General features: G+C 46.8%; 1 protein-coding gene and 1 long non-coding RNA gene across 4 annotated transcripts in view; one reads left to right on the top strand and one right to left on the bottom strand.

Moving 5' to 3' along the window:
• HNF4A (hepatocyte nuclear factor 4 alpha) overlaps nucleotides 1-27887 on the top strand; it is a 61517-nt gene that overhangs the window by 5710 nt on the left and 27920 nt on the right. The window lies entirely within an intron of this gene.
• Nucleotides 1249-26365, bottom strand: LOC309871976. Of its 2 annotated transcripts, XR_014315582.1 has the most exons (3): nucleotides 26131-26363; nucleotides 17419-17558; nucleotides 1249-1526 (listed from the first exon to the last, which is right to left on the bottom strand). It is a non-coding gene; the product is annotated as an uncharacterized lncRNA (long non-coding RNA). The 2 variants fall into 2 exon arrangements; XR_014315583.1 differs by lacking the exon at nucleotides 1249-1526 and having other exon boundaries at nucleotides 11688-17558; nucleotides 26131-26365.

The raw sequence follows: 27887 nt of genomic DNA on the forward strand, positions 1-27887 counted from the left end.
TGCCTTCCATTTCTTTCTGACTCACATGCCTTTAGCATGAGGGTGGACCTGGAAAGAAGAAAGGAATCTGTTCCCATTGAAGTGCTTCCTACATAGCTGGCAGGACTCTGGTGTTACTTTAGATATTTTCTCGCTTTTATTTTTAATCTTTTATTTATTTAGGCAAGTAATCTCTACACCCAGTGTGGGGCTCAGACTCACGACCCTGAGATCAAGAGTTGCATGCTCCACCGACTGAGCCAACCAGGCGCCCCTCTTTCTTCCCTTTTAATGCTTGCAATGACCCATCAGGCTGGGACGTATTATCCTCATTTTATAAATGGGGAAGATGAGATTCAGAGTTGTTAAGTAAGTTTTCCTGAATCACACAGCAAGTAAATGATGAAACCCTTACTCCAAACCCTTACTCTTTTAGCTATACCTATTACCCCACAGTAGCCTCTGAGGAGCTATCATGATTAGCAGCTCAGACCCCAGAGTCAGGCTTGGGGTTGCCACCTTCCTTATCTGTTAAATGCAGTGATGCTGACGGTATCCACTTTGGAGGGTTGTTGTGAGAATCCAGTGAGGTTTATATCTGGAAAGTATTGAGTGCCTAGCACATAGAAAGTGCTACACATTTTAATGATTTTTATAATATCTGTAGAGCGTGCATTTCCTTTGCAAGAGGGACTGAATGCTAAGCATCTTTTAGCAGCTGTGGGATGCACTGAAATGAATGAGAGCTATGTAACTGGTTGTTCCAGGACGCAATTGTGGGTAGAGAGTCAGAACAAAGCTTAGTTCCCAGCCTTCAGATGCCCTCTGAAGCCTGTTGGAGGGGTCTGTTCTCAGGGGCTTGGCTCATGAGTCTGTGTTCGTGGGGAGCAGATGGGAGGTGTGGGCAAAGTGTGAGCAGAGTTGCCCTGGCCACAGATGTGGGAAAAAGCCCTGACCCCAGGCAGCTATTTGTGACCCCACTCAAGTTCTTTGCTGGCTCTCTGCCTCATCTTCTGAGAAAAGAGGGTGTATTCCTTATTCAGAAGTCATCATGCAACATTCACTGGAGCCCAAGGAGTTAAGAAGGATGCCCCAGGGTTCACTTTAAAGGCCAGTATGGTTGTTCAAATGAACCAGGTTCCTACCCACTCCACTCACAACCTCTGGTTCAACCAGAAAAGCTACATGCTCTCTTTGAATGGAACATTTAATGAAAGCTCCATGGCTCAGTTGGTGTTTGGAAAGCCAGAGGACCAGTCAGTATGTTTCAAGCAGCAGCCTTCACCCATTAACGGTTCATGCAATTTATTGGGTTTATGATTTCGGGTAGCACTAGCTGATGTAACAAACAAACCTCAAAAGGCAGTTAGAAGTTTATTTATCTCTGTCATCCGAGGACCCCAGAAGTGGCCCTGACTCTGAAGGACATTTCTCATTTCTGCTCATATTCCACTGGTCAGAACCAGTCACATGACATTGGTCAGCTGCCGAGGAATCTGGGGCGCACGGTCCCTCTAGGCCAGCTGTCTTCCAGGAATCGCTCTCAGCTGTGGAAGGGGGAACATGAATGTGTTGGTACACAGTTGGCCGCCTGTAACATGGGGTCAGGCACACACACGACACAGTCAAATATGTATAGCAAATGTGCGTATACAATTTTTAATGTCAAATATTTCAAAGAAAAATTGCACAGGTACATAGCGATAAAGGCCATGAGACAGAATGCTGCTTATTGATGGGAGAATCTCGGTGAGGGATGTCAGGGCGCTCTGTGCCGTTCTTTCGCTCTTCAGGAGGTTTGAAATTTTTCCAAAGTAAAGTGTCGGGGGAAATATAACTGTTAAAAATTTGCTAGGCTTAGGATTAGACTAGAACAAGCTATAAATAGGAAATGATTTAATTGATGTTTAGGGGCTTTGAACTTGGAGGCAGGAGTCAGCAAAGTTTTTCTGTAAAAGGCCAGATGGTGAATTTTGGGAGCTTTTCAGGCGGGGTAGGATCTGAGTGGCTGTCGTAGGACCTTGGCTGCATGAAAGTGGCCATCGGCAACATGTAAATGAATGAATGGGGGTGTGTTCCAATAAAACCTTGTTTACAAAAATAGGCAGTGGGCCAGATTTAGCCAAGAGGTTTTTAGTTTGCTGACTCTTGCTTTAATATATGATTTTTTAAATTGTATTTATTTATTTATGAGAGAGAGAGAGAGCGTGAGGACAAGCAGGGGGAGCGGCAGGCAGAGAGAGAGCAGGCCCCCCCGCTGAGCAAGGAGCCCCATGTGGGACTCGATCCTACCACGCTAGGGTTGGGATCATGACTTGAGCCGAAGACGGATGCTCAACTCGCTCCACAGACTGAGCCACCGAGGCGTCCCTAATATATAATTTTTTAAAAATTTATTTATTTATTTGAGAGAGTACAGAGCGAGAGAGAGAGAGAGAGAGAGAGAGAGAGTACAGGCATGAGCAGGGAGGAGGGGCAGAGGGAAAGGGAGAAGACGACTCTGCTGAGCAGGGAGCCCCACGCAGGATTCGATCCCAGGACACCGGGATCATGACCGAAGCTGAAGGCAGACACTTAACCAACTAAGCTACCCAGATGCCCCAATATATGATTTTTTTAAAAGCCTCTGAAGCACATATTTTTTTTAAATTTTAGGCAGATACATTCTTCCTAGAATTTAATGCATACAGTCTTTATTAGAAATGTAGATCAGGGGGCACCTGGATGGCTCAGTGGGTTAAAGCCTCTGCCTTTGGCTCAGGTCATGATCCTGGAGTCCTGGGATCGAGCCCCACATTGGGCTCTCTGCTTGGCGGGGAGCCTGCTTCCTCCTCTCTCTCTGCCTGCCTCTCTGCCTACTTGTGATCTCTGTCTGTCAAATAAATAAATAAAATCTTAAAAAAAAAAAAAAAGAAATGTAGATCAGCATGTGCCAGCTGTTAGGGACCCTGTGTCTATTAATGTCCCCTCACTGTGCTAGCTAGACAAAATAATTTCAGAACATTGGCTGTTCATAGAATCAGCTGACTTCTTTCATTATCATTCCTTGCCTTTTTTTTTTTTTTTTTTTTGAATAAAAATGTACTCTTTGGGGTGTCTGGGTGGCTCATTTAGTGGACTCGATCTCCGTTCAGGTCACGATCTCAGGGTCATGACATTGAGTCCTGCCTCGGGCTCCACGCTCAGCAAGGAGTCTGCTTGAGATTCTCTCCCACTGCCTCTGCCCCTCCCCCACTGGTGCATTCACTCACTCTCTCAAAATAAAGTCTTTACAAAAAACGTACCATTTAAAAGAACATTTTCATTGACGTATAATGTCCATACAGCCAAGAACATGAATTATAAATCAGAAACAGATAAGTGAAATTTCACAAAAATGACCACATCCTTAAAAATGAAGTAAAATAGAAGAAAAAACATCCCAGTTCATCTCCTCTAACGAGTAAATTTCACATGTGTGAAACTTTCGTTTCATTTATACATGTTTATGGATGTGTGCATGGCGTTGTGATCATAGCGAGATTTGATAAAGTACTTCTTGGAGCTTCACACACATAAGCTTAACTCCTTATCTTCACAATGGCCCTGTGATGTAGGTACTATTACTGTCATTCCCGTTTTATAGACGAGGGAATGGAGGCAGAGAGAGGTTGAGTCACTTGGTGAAAGTGATACAGGCATTAAGAGGAAATGCCAAGGTTCCAGCTCAGGCAGGCAGGCTTCAAAAGAGTCGCTGTTCTATAGGGTCATGGTTAAAATGGTTTCAAAGCCACTGGACAGAATATTCCCGAAGGTTCTTTATAGACCTAAAAATAGCATACTTTTCCTTAGGTGTACCCACAGGGTAGGGCTGATTTTAGGAGTATATGGACAAACATTTTTAAATCTTACTGACTTTATATTACTGTGTGTTAGAAAATTTTATAAATAGCATACTAAAGCATTAATATAAAATATACTTTTAAAATTAATACATGTTTTCAAAAGAAAGAAAAAATACCAAGTAAATAATTACTGGTAAAGTACAGGTAACAAGCAGATTTGGCAAAAATTGTAAAAAGGAATACAGATGTCTAGGACTTTGGAGTCAGATACTGAACTTGGCATCACGTGACTCAGATATGAGTCTTGGTTCCTTCATCTTCTAGTTCTTTTTTTTTTTTTTTAAGATTTAATTTATTTATTTGCCAGAGAGAGAATGAGAGCAAGCAAGCACAAGGAGGGGGAGTGGCAGACAGAGGGAGAAGCAGGCTCCCCATTGAGGAGGGAGCTTGATGCAGGGCTCCATCCCAGGACCCTGGGATCATGCCCTGAGCCAAAGGCAGAAGCTTAACCAACTGAGCCACCCCAGACGTCCCTCCTGATTTATTTTGTCACTTCTGTAGTACTCACTAGGGGCCAGGCACTGTTCTAAATCATTTGTAACGATTACTTCCTTTAATTCTTAACAACTGCCCATTGAGGTAGGTACTGCCATGGTACCCATTTCTCGGAAGGGGTAATGAGGGCTCAGAGATGTGACTCATCCCAAACCACACAGACTGCAAGAGTCAGAGCTGGGATTCAAACCCAGGCATTGTATTAGCCATGGCAGTGCTAGCTGGTATAACGCACCAACCCAGTATGTGAGATCAAGAGTTTATCTCCTGGGGCACCTGGGTGGCTCAGTGGGTTGGGCCTCTGCCTTCTGCTTAGGTTATGGTCTCCGGGTCCTGGATCGAGCCCCGCATTGGGCTCTCTGCTCAGCGGGGAGCCTGCTTCCCCCTCTCTCCCTGCCTGCCTCTCTGCCTACTTGTGATTTCTCTCTCTCTCTGTCAAATACATGAATAAAATTTAAAAAAAAAAAAGAGTTTATGTCCCTCACCCAGGGACCCCAACTCCTTCCACCTTAGCTGGCAGATGAGTTTTATTTTAACCACTGCACTCCATGGAGATAGGTAGAACTGTCTTTGTCCTTTTGAGCTCCATGTGTTCTGAAAAATGGGTGAATAATGCCATTTCTGTGGACCTCTCAGGATAGCTCAGCTCAGCAGGTGCAGTCAGTGTTGTGGGATGTAAAGTCTTAGCATTGTTGTTATGCTGACCAACACACGCCTTCTAGTGTTATTGTGAAGGTCAACTGAGCCAGTGCAGGGAAAGCTCGGCGTTCAGATACAGATGGCACCAGCTGCGGAGAACAGTAATGATACAATGTGGTTACGTATATGAAAACAGTGAATATTGACTTATCTCCAGATTGGGAAATAGTTACATAGGATCTTGCCTCTTAGCAAGTCATTTTACATCTAAGACTGAAAAATCAAGTAGTGGTATAACCATGATACGTAGAAAAATAGAGGAAAACTAGCTAGAACAGTTCCAGGTGGTGGCCTCTGGATGCCAGGAATCAGATTCAGGAAGAGAAGGGGGACAGCTGCTATGACTGGTTTCCAGCTTTGTAAAAGTACTTGTTTTCTTTCAGCTGAGCACCTATACACCTTGACTAAATTTTTGAAAAGAAAATTTAAATTAAAAAGGAGAAGAGAGGGGCCCTCAGTGGGCTAAAGCCTCTGCCTTTGGCTCAGGTCATGATCCCAGGGTCCTGGGATCGAGTCCCGCACCGGGCTCCCTGCTCAGTGGGGAGCCTGCTTCCTCCTTGCTCTCGGCCTTCTTCTCTGCCTGCTTGTGATCTCTGTCTGTCAAATGAATAAATAAAATCTTAAAAAAAAAAAAAGGAGAAGAGAATAATTAAGCATTATTTCAAACATGAAAACTAGAGTCCTAGAACAGAAAGCCCCGAGTTAGGATTAAATGCAAAGTTCAGGTTACAGGAGAAATTCCGAACACATTCATGTTCAAAATCCCTGCGGAACACCTTTCAGCACCTTTGTGTTGCTGAAGTTCTTTTCCCTAATCAAAGAGTCCCACACAATCCGACTCTTGTCTGCCCCTCTGGCCTCTCCTGTCTTTGTCCCTTTTGCACACTCTAGTTCAGCCTTACTTGCTTTTTAACTATCTTTCAATCTCTCCAAGCATATTCCTGCCCCAGGGCCTTTGTACTCATTATTCCCTCTGCCTGGAACACCTTTTCCCCAGATCTTCCCACAATGGATTTCTTCTCATAGGTTGGGTCTTAGCTTGAAAGTTTCCCACTTAGAGGGGCCTTCCTTGACCACACGAATCTGAGCCTGCCCCACCTCTGCCCTTCGCTTGCAGTCCTCTTATCTTCTACAGCTCTGGAGTCGTGCCTTCGCCTGTCTCCTCCACTGCAGAGGACGTTCCATCAGAGAGGGAATCTGGCCTCCTGTTGCCTGCTAAATCCTCAGCATGTAGAACAGTGCCCGGCACACAGTAGGTGCTTCATAGAAACCCATGGAATGAGCCAGTACAGCCAGGGACCGCTGAGTAGTATGCTGAGGGCTGGATGGGTCAGTGGTGTGGGGAGAAAGCAGCAACCCCTGCCTGGGCTCTGCCCTTTGTAAACAGGCCTCCCTCTGCCCAGACGGCCACTGTTTGACAACTGTCTGCTGTGGGACCAGCCAAGCCTGGGCCGCCCCATTGCCAAGACCCCAGGATTCCCTGGGCCGAGCAGCCGAAGCAGCCACACCTCAGGGAGGGCTGGTGCAGGAACAGGTCGAAAAGTTATCCAAACAGGCATGAGGAAGGGCGGAGCCTGTGGTGAGACACAGAGGGAACAGTTGGCTCTTCCTGGGGCAGAGCCCAGGGGCGCTGGAGGGAGGCCCCGGTACACCCAGCCGGTGGCTTCCCAGGTGGGGCCTGACCTCCAGGCTGGGCCTCCCAGATCCAGTTCTGGGTCCCGGCTCTGGTCCAGACTTGCACAGGGACCAAAGTCGCTTACTACCTCTGGGTCTCCGTTGCCCCCCACTGTAAATCAAGGGACTGTGGCAGGTCAGTGGTTTCAAATTTAAACAAGTGGGAAAAAAAAAAAAAAAAAAAGGCAGCCGCAGCCTCTCCAAACAAAAGTCTTACCCGGAAGCCAATTCATAGGAATGACACAGTGGAGGCCCTCGGTTTAAAGCAAGAGTTGGGGGGATAGGCGTGGGGGGAGGCCTGGGTGGTTCAGTTGGTTAAGCATCTGCCTTCGGCTCAGGTAGTGGTCTTGGGGTCATGGGATCAAGACCCGTGTCAGGTTCCCTGCTCCTTGGAGAACCTGCTTCTCCCTCTGCCTCAGCCTCTCTGTCTTTCATGAATAAATAAATAAAATCTTAAAAAAAAAAAAGAAAAGAAAAAAGCAAGTGTGGAGGTGTAGGAAGCTGCCCACAGCCCCTTTGAAGGAGCCACAGCGTAAAAACCACAGGGATCCTTGGTCTCTGAGTTTCTTCAGGGCTGGGCAGTGGAAAAAGTATACCCAGAGCGGGGCTTCTAGACTCTTCTAATCAGAGACCCAAGTTCAAGCCCCACACACAGTGTGACCTCAGGCAATTTACTCCACCTTTCTGAGCCTTGGTTTCCCCTCTCTAAATCTGACATCATAAACAGTATCCATGATAGCAAATGTTCAGCATGGAACCCTATACCTAGTAAATTCTCAGTAAGAATAGTGAAAAAAAAAAAAAATCAATGCTGGTTATTAGGAGAAGTAGTAGGAATGACCAGAAGAGCCAGTTCTTTGTCTTTGCTATGAGTTGGGAAAATATTTAACTGCCCTGAACCAAGTTTCCTTCTCTGTAAAACATGGTCAAGGATTGAATGCAGATCAGAGTCTGAGATTCAGCCCACCCAGTTTTTGTTTTTTTTTTTTAATATGATTTGACTTGAATGCCAACCTTTAAAAATCCCAACTTCCTGCTCTTCTCAAAATAAATAAATAAATAAATAAAATAAAGGGAAGCTCTAGCAACACTTGGTTCCCGATTGCCATGAGGCAAGAGTCAGACTGGAGCAATTTAGCCTGGATGTACTTTCTCTAATTTGCTGTTGTTCCCACCATTTCTCAATGTCCCTGCATTGAAGTCACACTGATGAACAGAAACCATTGTTTGCGGCCCCGTTTTTCTTACAGGAAAGTGTGAGATTGGCTCATGTACCATCTGTTCCATATACCGTTGAGGGCAATTGAATTTGGGACCCCGGATTGCTAAGACCTAGGGAGAGCTCATTATTTGTGAGAACAATCTCCTATTTCATAGATTTATCATTTGTTTAATGTGACGGTTGAAACATTTAAAAATTACATGGGGTTCCCATGGTACTCCTGCTGAATAATGTTGCTCTGGTCCCTTGGACCCTACGGCAGTGACTGAGTTCACTGTTCACTCATCGCCTCTGTGTCCCACGCTGAAGAGACCAGTCCTAGCCAAACCTCTTGGGCTGGTGTCCCTGACTGGCTCTTCTCTCCTCCCTATAATTATCTCTGGCGTCCCCACCCTTGTTGCCTGCTTGGCTGTCTGGAGGACCCAGACTCCAGAATTCCAGTCCCAGTCTTCTAGAATTCTCCACTGGGGAAATCTCACCTCCCAGCCTACATCTGGCAGCCATTGTGTTTCCTTTATCAGACATTCGCATAACACAATAGTCAATTTGAAACTTAATTACACACCCATTCTTCTGTCTCCAGCCTGCCCAATTTACCCCAAATCCAGTGATTTTGGGGGTGGAGCTGGGGTGGGGAGAGGCTTATTTTTTCCCTCTTCTCCAGGGCAAGTCATGGTTTTCAGAGATAAGGTGGACTGGGTTTGGGGGAGGGACTCAGGTCCTTCTATGGCAAAGGCGCAGACTTTGTTTTTGGAAGAGATAATGTCCACAGCTCCCCTGGGGGGATGAGAGAATCCTGAAGGACTCAGGGAGCAAGGGGGAAAAAGGAATCCTGGCAGGTTTGAAGACCACCCCTCCCCTTCCGATGGGGAGGCCTTGTCTGGTAGTGGGTGAGAACTTGTGCTGCAAAGTTGGGAAGACTTGGGTTAGAGCTATGCAAGCCAGATGCCTTGGATAGGTGACAGTACCTCTCTGACCCTCAGTCTCCTTCTCTGTAAAATGAGGATAAGGACATACCTATCCTAGCACAGTGTGTTTGCATGTAAGTGCTTCCTAAATTCTAGGCTACGATCATACCTTTTGAAAAGGGACCCATAGGGGCCATGGTGGGATCATTTAATCAATTTTTATTTTGCCTCGGTACATTTTCATAATTCTCCTACCATGAATCTGCTTAAAATAAATAATGAAAAAGTTAATAGAGAAAGGAAGAATAAAATTAAGTGGAAACATCCTAACACAGAGCTCCAATGTAGCAGCCCGTGGAGATCACTGTGTCAGACTTTCCAAGGCCGCTCAGGCAAGACAGATCCTATTGTTCGATGTTTGAAAAAAGTTAGAAGTTTGATTAAAGGAAGTTCTGCACATTTCATTACTGAGCACTCCTCAGAGTCCTTAACACATGACAGAGTGCGTTGGACACTTCAAGAGAGACCTCCAGGGGTGCCTGAGTGGCTCAGTGGGTTAAGCCTCTGCCTTCCGCTCAGGTCATGATCCTGGGGGTCCTGGGATCGAGCCCGCATAGGGCTCCCTGCTCAGCAGGGAGCCTGCTTCCACCTCTCTCTCTCTCTGCCTGCCTCTGTCTCCTTGGGATCTCTCTCTGTCTGTCAAATAAATAAATAAAATCTGTTAAAAAAAAAAAAAAAAAGAGAGAGAGAGAGACCTCCAGTGTGCCCATGATGGCTCATGACCGAGCCCCATGAAAAACATTAACCCCCATGAAATCTCTCCCTGCCCCGAAGCAGAGAAATTCTATAGCTTAAATACATTCCTAGATTTTAAAAATGATACATTTTTTTTAGATATCTTAAATGATAGGATTTTTAAAAATTACATCCAAATTGTCTGTTGCTGGTAGATAGAAAGTTACATTTTTCATCATACCTCTCCTTTCTTTTAAGTTGGAAATATTACAGACACGCAGAAAAGTAGAGAGAATAACATTGTGAACACTGACGTGCCCATCGCTCAGTTTTGTGGAATCTTAACATGACCGTTTCCTCACTGGATTCCCTTTTTGTTTTAATGAGAAGTGAGATGTTAAACTTGGCATTGAAGCCCCCTTGAACCTCTCTCCCTGATCTCATCCCCCAACCACCCCTCTCGGAGGTGACCACTGTCAACTTTTGCTGGTTAGCATTGGCAGACATGTTTTTATACTTCTGTTACACGTGGCTACATAAGCAATATATACTATTAATCTGAAGGATATATTTGAATGATACATTGTATGCATCCTTCGGCAGCCTCCTTTTGTTCCTTCATATCATAGCTTTTTGGATCTTCCCATGTAGAGACAAGTAGCACTAGGTCACTCACTAAAAATGCTGTGTATAAATGTCCCAAGTGTGTGTATTCTGTTTTTTTTGTTTTTTTAAGATTATTTACTTATTTATTTGACAGGCAGAGATCACAAGTAGGCAGAGAGGCTGGTAGAGAGAGAGGAGGAAGCAGGCTGCCCGCTGAGCAGAGAGCCCGACGTGGGGCTCTATCCCAGGACCCTGGGATCATGCCCGGAGCTGAAGGCAGAGGCTTTAACCCACTGAGCCACCCAGGTGCCCCTGTATTCTGGTTTTTGACAATGGAGTTCTTTCCTGTTTCTCTTTGCCAGCAATGCTGCAAAGAATGTTCTGATACCCGTGGCTGTGGGTTTTTCTAGGATAACACGCAGGAGTGGAGTTTCTGGATCTCAGGTAGTGGACATCTTGTCTTTGATGAAAGATTGGTATTTTGCTCAGTCTCACCCACCAGCAACCACTGGGGTCCTCAGCGTTTAGCGGTTCTGAGAGGTCCACATCCTCACCAGCACCTGATTCCAGAGGTGATGAATTTAAAATGAGAATTTGTATTTCCCCTATTAGAAGAGGGAAAGGCTCTTTTTCATTTGAGTTTACACTGGAGTGGACTTGTGTATATCCTTTTCCCATTTTTCTGTTGCATTCTTTACCTTTTCCTATCATTTGAAAGAACTATTTATTCTTTTTTTTTTTTTTTTAAAGATTTTATTTTTAAATAAGGCCTTCCCCCAATATTGGTCTCAAACGCACAACCCTGTGGTGGAGTCTCACCGACTGAGCCAGCCAGGTGCCCCAAGCACTGTTTATTCTTGATCCAAAACTTTTTTCAGTTACAGTAGTTGGAAGTATCTTTGATCAGATTGAAGCTTGTCTTCTCACCCTCTTTAGAGCCTCTTTTGTTGTACACAAGTTTACAGTTATGTGGAAGTTACATTCTGGTTAAATTATAAATCAGGTCGTTAAATTTACTAGTCTTTTCCTTGATGGTTTGTGTTTGTCCATAAAATCTTGCAGTGCCCTGAGATCATAAAGATACTATATGAAATATTTTCTTCAGGTTTTAAAATTTTACTTTGCATATTTAGATGTTTATTTATAGGAATTAATTTTTGTGTAAGGTATGGAATAGAGACGCCGTTATATTTTTCTTCAAATGGATAACCAGTTGGTCCCACAACATTTACCGAATAGCACATTATTTCTTTCCTTCCTCGCTTCCTTTCCTCCTTCCTTCCTTTTTCTTTCTTTCTCTGTCTTTCCTTCCTTCCTTCTTTCCTTCTTCTCTCTCTTTTTTTTAGAACATTCTTTCTTGATTGACACGCACTGTCATTTCTTTTTGTCTCCCATTTTCAGATATGTGTAGATCTGTTTCCGGATTCTGTATACTGGTCCACTTGCCTATCTCTAGTAGCCACGTTTAAGCAATAAATTAAAAAAAAAAAAACGCAGGTGAACCCCTGGGGATAAAAATATATGTTTATAAAAAATAAAAAATTAAAAAAAAATAAAATTTAAATTTAAAAAAAAGAAATAGAGAAAAAAAATAAATAAAAATAAAAACCCAGGTGAGTGAACCCACAATGACACCAAATAAAAAGTTTAATTTAAAAAATCTCCCAAAAGAGATGGTTGAAATTATTTAATAATATATTTTATTTAATCCTATATATATACACACATAATTTCAACACCTTAATTATTTCAACATCTAATCACTAAAAATAATGAGATTTTTTTTGTTCTTCTTTAATATAGTCTCCAAATATGATGTGTACTTGACACGAACAAACATTTTAATTTGAACCAGCCACATTTCCAATGCTCAATGGTCACAGGTGGCCGGTAGCTACCATGCTTGACAAGTATACATTTAGCTTTCTGTATTGTACAGCATGTCTTTCTCATAGTGTAGTTGTTCTATAAAAACCATCTTGTGTATTTTCTTTGTTCATTTATATAAATTTTAGGAGGGTGTTCAGTAGGACAGAATAAAGGTTAGAGGCCAATGGCGTACTGATCTCCTCCAGTGGATTTCAGTTAAAGCAACTACCATATTTTAAGTGCTTGCAGTTTGCCAAGTACTAGGCTAAGTGGCTTTATCCTGTTGGGCTTTTAATTGAAACTTCATCAAATTTATTGATTAATCTGGGAAGAACTGACATCTCTACATAATAAATCCCTCTGCCGTGAATATGCCACACTGATATAGGTCTTCATTTATGTTTATATAAGGGTAGGTATAGGTCTGCTTTTATGTTTTTCAAGAAAGTTAGATAATTTTAATAATCCAAAGTCTTTTGTTAGATTCATTCTTAGATAATTGATAATTGTTACTGCTACTGTAAAGAGTTTTAAAACGGAATCTTCTCGTTTGTTGATGTTACATTTTCAGTATATCAAAACCAAAATGCTTTTAATATGTTGAAAATGTATCCAGTTGAGGCGCCTGGGTGGCTCAGTGGGTTAGGGCCTCTGCCTTCAGCTTGGGTCATGATCTTAGGATCCTGGGATCGAGCCCCACATCAGGCTCTCTGCTCTGCGGAAAGCCTGCTTCCTCCTCTCTCTCTGCCTGCCTCTCCACCTACTTGAGATCTCTCCCTCTCTCTGTCAAATAAATAAAATCTTTAAAAAAAAAATGTATCCAGTAACCTTGCTAAATTCTCTTCCTACATCTGTTTTTAATTTCTTATTTTATTGTGTTGTTAGGGACTCCAGTAAAATGTCACATAGAAGCAGTAATAACGTGCATATCAGATAGGGTTTGGTTTGTCCATGAGTAGCTGAGGCACCGAATAATAGTAGCTTAAACAAGATAGATTATTCCTCATTTCTGTGAAAGCCCAGATGTACGCAGTCTAAGGTTAGGATGACAGCTCTTCCCCACAGCAGTCCTCAGGAACTCCTTGCAGCTACTGCTCTTCTGTTTCCATGAGGTCTTTATCCTCATGGTCCAAGGTGGCTGCCAGTGCTCCCGCCACATGTCCTCATTGCAGAAAAATGGAGGGGACAAAGAAGAAAATGGAGTAAAAGTCATGTTGCAGCTGTCTTTTAAGAAAAGATCCCAGAAGCTGCCACATTACAGTTCTGATTATATTTCATTGACCACAACATGTGTGCATGGTCTCAACCTAGTGTGACTTCAATCTCTTCGGAGGGCATCTGTGTGCTCAAATGAAAACTGGAGGTTCCATTACAAAGGAAGACATGGAGATTAGATAATACTGGACAACACAATGTGCCTGTGCCACATTGGGCAATCTTGTTAATTCTTCACTTTATTTATTTTTTAAAATTTTATTTATTTGAAAGAGAGAAAGCAGCGAGTGGGCTGAGGGGCACAGGAAGAAGCAGGCTTTCCACCGAGTGGGGAGCCAGACATGAGGCTTGATCCTAAGACTCTGGGATCATGATCTGAGCTGAAGGCGAGATGCTTAACCAACTGAGCCACCCAGAAGCCCCCATTCTTCACTTTAAAGGGACACTTTGACCTTTTAAAGTTATCATATCTGCTTTAGGGTTCGGTAGGTAGCTTTTATAGGGTTTTCAAAAGTTTTTTCAAGTAAGCTAGAAATTTTGTCTGTTTTTTAGTCAGTGTTGAGTATTCTTGATCGCTTTTTGTGCATTTACTAAGAAAATCATATTTTTCTCTCCTTTAATTTGCTAATTGGTAAATAGATATTCTCAGGTTAAACTATTTTTGCATTCCTAGAATAAGCCTAACTTGGTCATGATGCAATTTGGTATATATATTTATATATTTTTTTATTTTATACATTGATGAAACTTAAAAAATTGTGGTAAACTATACATAACATAAAATTGACCACTTTTGCCACCTTTTAGTGTACAATTCAGAGGCACTAAGTACATTCACATAGTTATACAACCATCACCACCATCCATCACATGAATTCTTTCATCTTCCCATGAATTATTTCATCTTCCCATACTGAATCTCTGTACCCATTAGAAGATAACCCTCCATGCCTCCCTTCCCTTCCCCTGACCCCTGGCAACCACCTTTGTTCTTTCTGTCCCTACGGACTGGACTGCTCTAGGATCCTCATATAAATTCGTCATTTTGTGATGGGCTTACTTCATTTAGCACGAAGTCCTCAAGGTTCCTCCATGTTACAGGATATTAGAATTCCCTCCTTTTTAAAAAATTGAATGATATTCCATTATATGTATATATCACATTTTGTTTCATTTTATCACATAATATTCCAGTATATGTATATATGACATTTTTTGTTTTGTGCGTATATCACATTTTGTTATCACATTTGTTTTTTTCACAAACATGCATTTGTTTGTATCTGTCAACTGACACGTGGGTTGCTTCTACCTTTTGGCTGTTGTGAAGAACGCTGCTCTTCCAGACCATGCTCTCAGTTCTTTGGGGTACATAGCAAGGAGTGGAATTGCTGAATTGTATAGTAATTCTATTTTTAATTTTGTAAGAGAATGCTATACTGCTCTCTGTAGCACCTGTGTTATTTTATACTCCTTCCCAATAGCAGATCAGAAGGGTTCCAGTTTCTCCATATCCCCACCAATGCTTGTTATCATCTGTTTGTCATTTTTTTGTTGTTTTTTAAATAATATCCGTTCTAAAGGTGTGCAGTGGTATCTCATTGTGGTTTTGCATTGATTTGCATTTCACTAATGATTAGTGTTATGGAGCATCTTTTCATGTGCTTCTTGGTCATTTGTACATCTTCTTTGAAGAAATACCTATTCATATCCTTTGCCCATCTTAAAAACTGGTTTTTGTTACTGTTGTTGAGCTGTAGGAGTTTATATACTCTGGATAGGAACCCCTTACCTGTTGTATGACTTGCAAAGATTTTCTCCCATTCCAGGGATCGCCTTTTCACTCTGTTGATGCTATTCTTTGGTGCACAAGACTTGTTGATTTCAGTGCAGTCCAGTTCATCTATTTTTTCTTTTGTGTCTTCTGCTTTTGGTGTCATATCGAGAGAAATCACCACCAGATCCAATATCATGAATATTTTCTTCTAAGAGTTTTATAATTTTAGCTCTTGTGCTTGGGTCTTGATCCATTTTGTGTTAATATTTATATAAGGTGTAAGCCGAGAGTCCAGTTTCACTCGTTTGCATGTGGATAGACAATTTTCCCAACATGAATTTGGTTTTGATCCAGTTTTAGTTAAGACTTCTGCATCTGAGAGCTGCTACTTTGATTAAGCCTTTGATTGACTGCTGGAATCATTTCACTATGCTTTCTGATAGGTGGCCACTTAGCTTGGGCTTGATGCTTCCAGTGACAAGATGCTAACAACTTCATAAAGTGGTTTTTCCCCTGGTAGATCTATTGTATCTGGTAGAAAAAAATATTAATTTGTGGCACACACCTTCTTCTTGTACCATTCATCTTTTGGTCCTGGTTTGTTTCCTGGGGCTGTAAGAAGATAAACATTCTTTCCCAAAGTAGAGTACTTTGACTTCAGTAAATAACAGAACTACATGATAAGCAACTATATGTCAGGTTTTAAGGTCGATCATATTTACTCCATGAAGCAATTGATTAAAAAGTCCTATTACTGATTCCTATTTTGAAGATGAAGCAAATAAAGCTTAAAGAGCTTATAATTTTCACAAGGTCAGTTATCCGAATGGTAGCATGGATATTTCAAAGGCAGTAGCCTTGATCGTTTTGCCAAGCTGACCCTCTCCTCACACCCAGCAGCCTCATCCCCAACAGCCAGCTCCTTTGGTTCTTTAATTTATTATTCAAAGGATATGGTTTTCTCATCCTGTCCCATCCTATGACACAGGAGGTGTCTTTTTTTTAAAGATTTTATTTATTTATTTGACAGAGATCACAAGTAGGCAAAGAAGCAGGCAGAGAGAGAAGGGGAAACAGGCTCCCTGCTGAGCAGAGAGCCCTATGTGGGGCTCGATCTCGGGACCCTGGGATCATGACCCGAGCCGAAGGCAGAGGCTTTAACCCCACTGAGCCACCCAGGTGCCCAGGAGCTGTTTTTATATATATATTGGATATTCATTCCTTACCAGATACATGATTTGCAAATACTTTCTCCCTTTCCATACATCGCTGTTTCATTTTGTTGATGGTTTCCTTTGATGTACAGAAGTTTTTTTATTTAATGTAGTCCCATCTGTTTAATTTTTTGTTGTCTTTGCTTTTGGTCCTCTCTGATGTCACATGAAACCAGATGAGAGGCGTAGAGAGCTGCTGAGAAGTAAAACCTCTAGAACTTAGTTGTGTCATCTGTCCCTAAGGCAGCTCTCCCCAGCAACACTATCCAGCTGATTTATTTTGAACGAATGTGGAGGATTTCTCATTCCTCTTCATCGAGTTCAGACATTTCTCCAAATCCATGTGGCTCTTGATCCTGCAATTACTGAATAGCTCACACCTATGCAGAACTCACAGCATGCCAGGCACTAAGTCCTTTCTGTATATTAGCACAGAAAATTCCCACAACATCCCAATGACATACCTATTATTATCATCCCTCTTTTGCCATTAAACAACAACACCAACACATACACACAGTCACAGAGCAGTTAAGTAATTCACCTAACGTCATACAGCCAGTCCGTGACAGAACCAGAATTCAAGCCCAGGAAACTGGGCTCCAGAATTTGTGTTCTGAGCCTCTACACTGTGCTACCTCCAAACAGCTGACAATCTCAGCCAGCATTTTGGGGCCCCAAAAGATTGCCGCACACTTAGGGACCTCCTTTTTTTTTTTTTTTTTTTTTTTTTAATGCAGAGAGAACAGAGGAAGGGCCCAGAGTCTTCGAATGGCAACAGTATTATACTATAATGGTTTATTTCATTCCGTTTATTTTCCCATTGCTTTCTACTTACGATACTGGTGTTTCATTTGGTAGTAAGAACACTTCCTAAGATAAATCCAAATGAAAATAAGTGAGTTGATGTAGGAAAAATATTAAGTAAGAGTATAGGTGGTTTTCAGATATAACAAAAATTGTAATGGTCGTAGGAAAATCAGGGCTCTTTGGAAAGATCATATGCAGTCAAGTTAGGTGAGGCTGTGCAGCAGTGACGGAAGGCCCTGGGTCTCAGGGGCTTAACGCGGCTGAGCGAACCACTCACTCACAGTACCTGCCCGTCAGGGGCCAGCAGGGGGCGCTCCTCATCCACACTTACTTCCGGAGGTACCCAACGCAGGCTGTTCAAGCTCCTCCTGTCCAGGTGTGACCCAGGGTCTTTCTGCTCTCGTTTCATTGGCCAGAACATGTCACATGGTCACCTGTAACTTCACAGGAAGCAAGAAGGTGGTCGTGTGCCTGAAATGAGTGAAGTAGAGCAGTTGAGAACAGCCCATAGATGACTATGCATAAAGGAGTCTGCAAGACAGGTCTAGAATGGTAAACTGAGTCACTGCGTTGGATCTGTCTCAGACTACTATGACTTGCCTCACCCCGGGGCCTTCACACCTGTTCTCAGAGAAGGGACTCTGGTCCACCAAGGAGAAGAGGGTCTGACAATACCTTTCTATTAAGGAAATACTGCTCCTTTAGGCTTCCTTTTGGGTGGGAATGCTGTTACTTCATAAGCAGTGTAGGTTGAACTGTGCGGTTGTGCTTTGTTGCTTCCCTGAAGGTAAATGAAACAATGTGAACTTCGGCTGAGATAGGCTTTGGTTCTGCCACTACTTGGAAAAGCTATCCAAGAAAGGGAGTTGGAAAGGAGAGGAACTCAAGGACCGTGTCCAAGTTAGGTCCAGAGACCTAACTTGACTGCATATGATCTTTCCAAAGATCCCTGATTTTCCTACGACCATTACAATTTTTGTCATCTCTGAAAACCACCTATACTCTTTTCCAGGCAAAGAAAAAAGAATGTGCAAAGACCCTGAGGCAGAAAGACGAGCAAACAGAAGGCCAGTGTCGCTACAGATACTGGGGTTGGTGTGAGTGGACTAAAATGGGGTTGGAGGGCGCCTGGGTGGCTCAGTGGTTAAGCCGCTGCCTTCGGCTCAGGTCATGATCTCAGGGTCCTGGGATCGAGTCCCGCATCGGGCTCTCTGCTCAGCAGGGAGCCTGCTTCCTCCTCTCTCTCTCTCTCTGCCTGCCTCTCTGTCTACTTGTGATTTCTCTCTGTCAAATAAATAAATAAATAAAAAATCTTTAAAAAAAAAAAATAAAATAAAATGGGGTTGGAGATGTAGGGATATAGATACAAGGTCATCAAGACCTCATAGCCCAGGGGAGTTTGAATTTTATGAGTTTAATAATAAATGCACAGGAAGCCGTAAAAATTTCAGTAAGGGAGGGACCTGAACCAGTCTGCGTGTAAAGGGTCATCGCTGGCCCCTGGGTGAAGAGTAGGTGGTAGGGGAACCAGCGCCTGGAAGAATAGAATAGACGCTTGCAGATCTCCAGAGATGATATTGATGTGGACAGTGTTGGCTGTGGTGGAGATGAAAACACGGTGAAGATCTGAGATACACGTGGAGGCAGCAAGAACTGCATTTTCTGACGATTTGGGAAGGATGGGAGGAAGAGCACAAAGGTAGTGACTCCCTTGGTTTGGGCCTGAGTAAGTGAGACGGGCGTGGGGTGATGAACTAGGACAGTTAACACTGGCAAGGTTGATACTGTTCTTTCAAGGACTGAGAAAGGGGGAGTATATTTTCCTTCACAAGCCTCGTACCTGAACTCCAGTTCAGGTGTGTCTACTCCAAAGGTCATACTTTCCCCACTCTCCCAGACCTGTACATGAATTTTTATAATGGGGGATATTTATTGCTTTTACTACCATTCGGTGTTAAAATACATAGATGCCCCTGAATGCAAATGTAGACTTCCAACGAAGCCAGCACAAAGCTTGGGACCCTACTTAAAGACGCCGGCACTTTGGGACCAGGTGTTGGGAATATACATTTCACAGATGATGTAAGGGCGACGCCATATCAGCCTTGGGGAACAAGTTTCAAAAATCTTGCTTTCCGATTGGTGCAGTGGCCAAATGCTGCTGTGTGATTGGAGGGATTCTCCGTACCGACCTGGCTGGGTTTGGAGCTATGTAGTCCGTCTTGGCCTTTGATTGGTGGGATTGTAATGCTACTTCCTGTGATTGGTTAAAACCCGTGAGGTTACTGAAAAGTTACTAAACGCCCGTCCAGCATCGGCCACTAGGTGGAGCCCGGGATGCGCACTGCGAAGCGCTGCAGTGAGTCTGGGCGGCTTCTTCCCGGACGCCCTCCGCCCTGCGGTCCTGCCCAGGTACTAGTTCTGCCCTGTGCCCTCAGGCAACCGCGGGACAGGGGTGGGGGTGCGGGGAACGGTGTTAGAACTCCCAGCTCCAGTCCGGGTGGCCACGCTTCTCTGCACAGCCCCTTTGGCCCCTTCCCCTGGCTCCCGGCCCTACAGAGGACTTCGGCTGACCGACGGGTGGGGCTGCGAGTTCGGGAAGGTTTGTGAAGGCCCAGATCCAAAATGCAAAATTGTGGGGTCTGTCAAAGGAGACGCAGCAGCGCCTCCTCCCTCCACTGTGCCCTCTCCCCGCCTCGGAGCCCTCCTCTCTACAGCCTCTGTCGCGTCCTTTTCAAATCCTTTAAGTTCTTTTCCAAAGGTGCATCTCACTGGAGCCTAGGACTGGCCATGCCGGTCAGGGCCACTGGCTGGAGATCACCCTGTCTAAAGACGCCCCCGTCATACCTGCCGTTTCAATGTCTTGCCGCTGCATTTCATCCCTATTTGACATTCTCGTTTTATAAAAGTCTGTTTCCTTGCTTCCTGTCTCTCCATCACACCTCTGCACCAAAATGGAAGCTCCGTGAGGGAGGGAGTGGGGAGGGCCAGAATGTCCAGTGACATTTGAATTTGAGATAATCGGCAACTTATTTTTTTAAGTATGTTTCATGTGTTATTTGGTACATATTTATACTTAAAAAAAAAAAATCTTTGTTTATCTTAAATTCAGATGTCCCTGAGCATCCTGTATTTTTATTTGTTAAAAGTGCCATCCTGAGGGGAGTGCCCCTTGCCTGTTGGCTTCCCATCTGTGTCTCTGCACCTGCAACAGTGCACGTGGGAAGTGGTGAACACATGTTAAATGACTGGGGGGGGGGGGATAAATGCCTTCCTTCATTGACCCATCCATCTGACCCATTATGTGAAGTTCCAGCTGGGGCCTGGGAATCGAACGGTAAATGGGACACGGTCCAGTGGAGGAGGCAGGAACCACCATCTGATTACACTGTGGTTATGCAAACTGGTGGGAGTTGTATGAGCACAGAGGAGAAGCCAGCAGGGCTGCTGGAGGAAGACGACAAAGATGGGACTTGGAAAGGGGGAAGGAGAGAAAAGAAAGGTGTGACAGTCTGGGCAGAAGCCATGGCATGTGCAAAGGCTAGAGCCAAGGGGAAGCTGTGGGATTCTGAAAGCTTCGAGTGGCGGAGTGGGGGGGGGCAGATGTGCAGTGAAGTAGTGCGGTCAGAAATCAGCTGAGGAGGCTCGTTCACCGACCGTCGGTACCTACCAGTCAGGCACAGTAGCAATGCTACTGTGCTTGGTTGGTATCACTGTGCCCATTACACAGATGAGGAGACTGAGGCTTAGGGAAATGAAATGCCTGGTCTGGGTTTACAGTCTGAGTGGGAAAAGCTGAGCTTCAGACTCATGTCTGTCAGACTCTGAAGCCTGCACTGTTCTGGAAAAGCCCCTGGGTTAAGGACTGGAACCCAAATTAGAGGATGAAGAAACTAAGCCTCAGAAAGGTGGCAGGGCTGTTCCTGTGAATATGGCTCCCTCAGTTTCACAGGAACCCCACCCCTCAGTCAGCCAAAGTCCTCCTCCTGATGGAGGCACTTTGAGGGGTATGAGACCTCGGGAGGGCCTCGGCAGGACCCAGGAGTCAAGGCTGCTCTACTTCTTGCTCCTGTTTGGGTTGGGTCTCCAGGACCCCCTTGCTGAGCCCTATGGCTAATTCCTTGCATGGGTCCTGGGCGGGGCCACCGTTTCCATGGATATCGTCTCCTACCATCCCTGAAATCTCATTGTGACCAGTATTAAGAGATTAACACTGCCTGGCAGCCCTCCGAGGGTATTGGGTGCCAGGGTGGCAGCAGGAGCCCCCTCAAGGATGAAGAGGTTGCTCACTGTGCGGGACCCCATAGCACCAGGAGGAGGATGTCAGACTGGGGCCAGGGCTTCCCCCGGCACCCCCCAGGTATGGTTCTGACTCCACAGCTACCTGGATGGGAGCACGGGGTGGTGGAGGCGAGACACAGGACCCAGGGGAGGAGTCCAGATTTGGGAGCAGTACAGAGGCCTCGTACCCTGAGCCCCCAAGCCAGAAAGGCTTCTTGATAGGCAGATACCGTCCTGATCAAGGCAGGTCCAGATTCCTTCCACGACGAGAGAGGAGCCTTACAGAGTCTTTTAGCTAAAGACCAACTACCTCATCTTCCTTTGACAGTTCGGGAAACTGATGCAGAGAAGGAAAGTGGCCAAATTCAGTCAGTCAGTGGTCTGAAGCAGGTGGACAGTTTCAAGGCAGCCCTGAGGTCACCTGGGCAGAAAACACTGGTTAAGATGGCCTTGCCCGCCTGTGCCTTGAATTCCGAGTGTTCCTCCCTGACCTCCAGGAGGGGGATCGCCTTGGTCTCTGTCTTCTGGGCCTGTCCCATGGACCATGCCTCCTTCCCTCCCCATCCTGACCTTCCCTGCCTCCCACACAGCCTGACGCTGGCAGAGAGTTCCTGATAGGCTCCACGCCACCAGAGGACATGGCCACCAGGCCCTAACTGTTCCATCCGGGGAACATCCCCTGGCTGGGTCACCATCTGGAAGACTGTGGACATTCTTTGTTCCCTGATTCAAAACTCACTGGGCCAGGTTTCCTGGAAGGCCACATTGGGGCAGGGGGACAATCACGGCTCTGGAGCCAGGCCGGGGTAGCTCAAACACTCAGCAGTCTGAGCCTCAGTTTCCTCACCTGTGGAGGAGGGCAGTAATCCTTCCTCAGAGCTTGCTCTCAGCCGGAATGGAAGAGAGTATAGTCTGCTAGTGAAAACCAGAGGAAAGTGGGGAACAGCGCTGGGGACGGGGGTGCTAATCTGGGGCCTTGGATGCTGCTGGGTTTGCAGGAAGCAAGCCTGGAAGAGGCTGGGGAAATGAGAGGAGTGGTGGCCTGTGGTGAGGAAAGGGAGTGGCCTGGTGGGTGGCTGGGGAGTGGACTAAGACTTCTCAAAGTGCACCTTTTCTTTTTTTTTTTTAAGATTTTATTTTTATTTATATGACACAGAGAGAGAGATCACAAGTAGGCAGCGAGGCAGGCAGAGAGAGAAAGGGGGAAGCAGGCTTCCTGCTGAGCAGAGAGCCCGATGCGGGACTCGATCCTAGGACCCTGAGACCATGACCTGAGCTGAAGGCAGAGGCTTAACCCACTGAGCCACCCAGGTGCCCAAAGTGCACCTTCTTTATAGTTTTGATTTTTGGACCACGTGAATGTAATGCCGATTCCAAAAAATAACTTAAAAATTTAAATAAATGAGGTAAAATATCGAGTAATAATATTAATAATCACAAGGCCTCAATAATATGAAAGGTGTGCAGCCCAGACAGAGACCAGAGTGTGAGGACTTGACATAAGGAACAGAGAAAGCATGCCTCCGAGTCTCTGAGTTTTTGACCTGGAAAGGCCCTTTGTTTCAAGCCAGTCTCCTTTTGCCAATAGCAAAATACTGGTCATTGGTACCAAGAATCGGGAGCTCCCTACATGGTGGCCACAATGCCAGGCACTGTCTGAATATCATCGCGCTGAGTGGGCATTCTGACTTAACAGGAAGCTCTATCATCATTCCCATTTTACAGATGGGGAAACTGAGCCTCACTGAAGCTCGTGAGTTGCAAAACGTGGATGCATATCTAGGCCTTTCTAGCTCCCACCGTGGGTCTCAGTCTTGGCTGCACATCAGAATCACCTAGGGACTTGAAAAAATACTGATGTCTAGTACCCACCTGCCCCAATCCCCAGATTTGATCACTGGTCTGGGGCGGGGCCTGGGCATCAGTATTTTTTTTTACGGTCCCAGGTGATTCTAATTCACCATCAGGGTCGAAGCTGGGCTTTATGCTAGACAACTTTTCAAATAGGAAACCAACGCCAGGGAAGGATATGACCTTGCCTAAGGTCACACAGTGGCTGGAAGCAGAGCTGAGGCAGGACTTTTATGGAGCTTTTGTGAAAATAAACGAGGCACTCTCCTCTGAGTGCCTCTGGGCAGATAAATGTCTACGAGCATTTGGTTTGGTAAGTGGAACAGAGAACCTTTGTGCAGTGAGCAGCCTGTACAACTATATGCGGCAACCCTGGCCTGAGTCTCAGGACTCCCAAACACTACATCTCAGTGACCCTCAGGCAGATCCTTGGGGCCCTTCATTACCTGGGTGCAGGGGGGCCCAGGGTTGTTCCCAGGTTAGGGGTTCATCCCTTACACCATGACCAGGGCCTGGGCCCCGCAGGAGCTTGCTATCATCCTGCAGGCCCCACAGGGGCGGAGCAGGCCCCATCTCACTCCGAAGGTCATTTCTGCAGATAAAGTCAGGAACATAACCCAGAGGGAGGAGGGATATACACAGGAGGGACAACAACAGCCTCAGCCCAGAGTCACAAGCCACCTGGCAGGAGGCAGCCCTCAGGCAGGCCCCGCCCCCAAAGACCCAAGTCCTCCTGGCTTCCCTCCTGATCACTCTCCAGACCATACGCTCTACCCTACCCCCTGAGCCCTGTGGTCAGCATCTCCCACGATGCCCTGCTCTCGGGCCAACGTGCCTTCCAGTCCCTCTGTCATCACCCACCGTGTTCTCTGCTTCTGGATGTTCCTGCGGCCCAGGATGTCACCTCCTCCAGCAATCCATCCCTGACCACCCCAGCCCAGAGACAGACCTGCCCGCCTTAGGCCTCCTCCAGGCCTCCCAGTCCATGCACACAGCCCACACGTGCCTCAGGGTAGAAGCCACCTTGCCTTGGGGGCACCGAGTGTCAGCCCTGGAAGGGCAGGGTGGCCCCGGGGTTAAGAGCACAGACTCTGGAGCTGGGCTGCTCAGGTTGGAAGCCCAGCTCTTGTTCCTCAGATGCTGTATGAGCTCAGGGCCCAGGGCCCAGACCCTCTGTGCCTCAAGCCTGCAAAATGGTGATAAAATGATTGGCTACTTCATTGACTGGTTGTAAGGCTTAATGAGTTAACCCATGTAAAGCCCCCCGGACAGCTGCGTTACCATCAGCCATGGCTGTCCACGCTCCGCTTCCTCCTCCTCACAAGCCCGGGAGGTAGGTATGGTTATTCCCACCCGCAGGTGAGGAAACAGAGTCAGGGGAGGGCCCTGCAGCTTTCTCTGGGGCCTGACGTGGCTGAGGTGGGTTCCGGCTTGGAGCCTCTGGGTTACGGCCCAAGGCTATTCCACGGAGGGTCCCCAGGGCCCAGCAGGGCCAGATGAACTCCCCAGACTCTAGGTGGCTCCAGGCACCTGTCCGCCTCCAGCCCGCCTCAGGGGAGCGGGGCTGAAAGGCAGAGCAGGACGTTTTCAGTATATCTTCTGTACTAATGTCCAGAGCACATCACTGAGTCCAGAGAGAGCCCTGTCTTCTCGGACTGGCTGGAGACTCAGAACACCTAGGGTAGCCGCCTGTCCCCGGACAAGGACGCCCCCGACCCCACTGTCCGCATAAGGAGATGAGGGGACCAGGCTGGCCCAGCCTCTTTCCAGTTCCCACCATTGGTGGGCTCTGGCTCTAGGTTTCAAAGGGAATATTACGGAGAGGGCATCTAAGAGCCTGAGAGGCACTGGGTGAAGCGGAGCCTGTACCTCCCCTGCCAGTCTCCCGGGAGCCTCAGATCCCGTTTGAAAGACCCCGGGGCCCACATCCTCCTCAGCACTCTCCAGGCTCTGACGCTGCAGGATTCTAGAATCCCGCGCTCAAAGCTGCCGCTCTGCACCCCTGTTTGTAAAGCTCTCCCCCCCGGCTGCCTTTATCTCTCTTTGGAAACAGAGCAAATTTGCTCAGGACCCAGAGCAGGGGCAACAAGCAGACTGTTGACTCTTGAGCAAAACCTACCCCGTGGAGAGCGGGAGAGGAGGCACTGAATGTGCGTGGGGAGGCCAGCAGCCTCTTGCATAACCCGGGTGGCCTCCTGCCCACCCAGGCCTTTTCAGGGTTAGGGGTGAGGCAAACCGCAAACTCATGCCCAGTTAATTTTTTAAGGCAAAATCAACAGGCTCAGCAATGATTAGCAGGCGAGTAAGTTCGTCTTAATCAGACTGAGGAGAGGGAGGAAGGAGGCTTCTGGGGGCCCAAGGATGGGGCTCGGTTATCAGTTAACCACATGAATGTTGTTTCCTTCCAAATCCACTGGCCTTCAGCCCCGAGCTCCCTCATCTTCCTCTCGGAAGTACTCCTCTGGCAACCCCATGGCCATTCGCGACTGAGGGAACAGACGCTTTACCGTGCAGGGTCCCCAGGAGGCACTGCCAGGGCCCTTGAGAGCTGGGATGAAGGGCCGGGCTCCTCACAGAGCTTGGGGTCTTCTTTTGAAGGTCGAGCCCCCCCTCCCCCAGATCCCTCCACTGCTGTGTGGCCTTGAGCAGGACCCTTCCGCCCTGTGGGGCTCAGGAAGGGGCCTGAGGTCTATGGTTCAACGTGCAGCTCGCTGCCGCTGCCCTTGGGGGCCTCAGTGTCTCCATCCACCAAATGGGTGGGCTGGTTGAGACCCCCTTTCCAGTCTTAAAGTTCTGTGAGGTCATGACTGAATTAAGCCAATGTGGCCTTATCCAGGTGAGGAGGTGGTAGGGTCAGTGTTTTAGGAATTCAAGGGGGAGGAAAGGTGCCCAAAAAAGGGAGGGGGCCTACCTGATTATCTGCTGTTGGTACCAGCAAGCGACAGATCCCAGCTCCAGGAAGAGAGCTGTCCTCTCAGATGGGAGGCAGGGGTCCCTGTCGGGTGGGGTGGTCCCTGTCTGCAGGAGTGGCCTGGCAGACCCCAGCTGGCTCAGGACCCCTCCCCCAGACTCGAGTGCTACCAAGGGAAGCAGCAGGGCCAGGCCAGCCCTGGGCCTGCTGGCTGCCTGGACTGGAGTTTGGTCAGTGGTTGGGGACCTATATTGTGAGAAAGTTTAGGACTTTGTCCACAAACTGGAATTTGAAATTTCAAAGGGGCGAAACTGGAGGGCCCTACCCCAGAGTGGAGATGGCTCTTGGCTTCTTTCCCCCACGACTTTTGTTCTTTGTCTTGATAAGTCTGGGTTCCCTGCACCACTCCCCAGCGGGGGGGGTGGGGGGGGCGGTAGGGTGAGGAAAGACGAGATAGTGGGGTAGTAAGCGCCCAGGGGAAGCCAAGATGCCAGGCAGCCTGTGGTGGCCGCTGTCAGGAGGGTGCCTCTGAACTTTCATGTGACCAGGGCCAGGGTCCTTGGCCCCTCAGATCCCAGAGCTCCATGGAAGTGATGTGAGGGAATCTCCAGCTCCCCCAGTCCAGAGTTCTGGTGTCCTTTCTGGGATTCCCAGAGGGAGGCAGTATATAGGGGGTGAAGCCTGTGAGCTTTCTGGTCAGACCTGGGCTCCAATGACAGCCCCTCCTGTGTGGACTTAGGCAAGTCACTCCTTATCTCTGAGCCTTAGTTTTGTCATCTGCAAAGCAGAGTGGGTAAAGTGAGAGCAGTGGTGGAAGGATCTAACCACCGTACTTCGCACAGAATCTCTCCAGAAACATTAGCCATTACTGTGGTTTGAGAGGAAAATGAACTGATCCTGAGTAGTGGCTCTCTTACCTGCTGTCCAGACTGAAGGCTGGGGTGCCCTGCCCACAGCTGGCTCTGAGGCAACCCCACCCCACCCCACCCCTGGCTGCCCCAGGTAAGCCCTTCTGCCTTTCTAGAGGCCTCCATCTCTCCATCTTCAAGATGAAGGAGTTGGACCTCTCAGTGAGCTCTGAGGTCCTCTGTTGTCTGCTGGGAGCAGGTCCAGTGGGCTCAGACAGGCCACGGGGTGGGGCAGAGAGTGAGAGCGGGTGCTGAGCTGATGGCGTGGAGGCCTCAGGTGTGTTCGAGGCCAGGCAGACCATCCCCAGGAGCTCTTCTTTTTTTTTTTTTTTTTTTTTTTAAAGATTTTATTTATTTATTTGACAGAGAGAAATCACAAGTAGGCAGAGAGGCAGGCAGAGAGAGAGGAAGGGAAGCAGGCCCCCTGCTGAGCAGAGAACCCGATGTGGGACTCGATCCCAGCACCCTGGAATCATGACCTGAGCCGAAGGCAGCGGCTTAACCCACTGAGCCACCCAGGCGTCCCCCCAGGAGCTCTTCTGAGCAGGGGTCCTGATGGCCGCCGATCTTGAGGGTCGTCTAGTGGGTCAAGGAATCAACCACCAGTGATAATTGTCCCTGCTGCACCAGAGGCCTACACTTGGTCATTTAATGCCCACACCATCCCTACGAAGGAGGTACCAACCCATTTATCTGATGCCAAAACTAAGGCTGGGAGGGGTGGACATGATGTCATAGTTTTGGGAAGTTGGCAGTGCCTGAATTTTGGCTTAGCTCTGATTTCAAGGCCTGTAGTTTACGCTTGAAGTGGTGGTTGCGTGGGTGGGGGAGGGGGAAGGAGGTCTAAGA

Source organism: Mustela nivalis (genome assembly GCF_964662115.1).
Source record: "Mustela nivalis genome assembly, chromosome: 8".
Taxonomy (NCBI): domain Eukaryota; kingdom Metazoa; phylum Chordata; class Mammalia; order Carnivora; family Mustelidae; genus Mustela; species Mustela nivalis.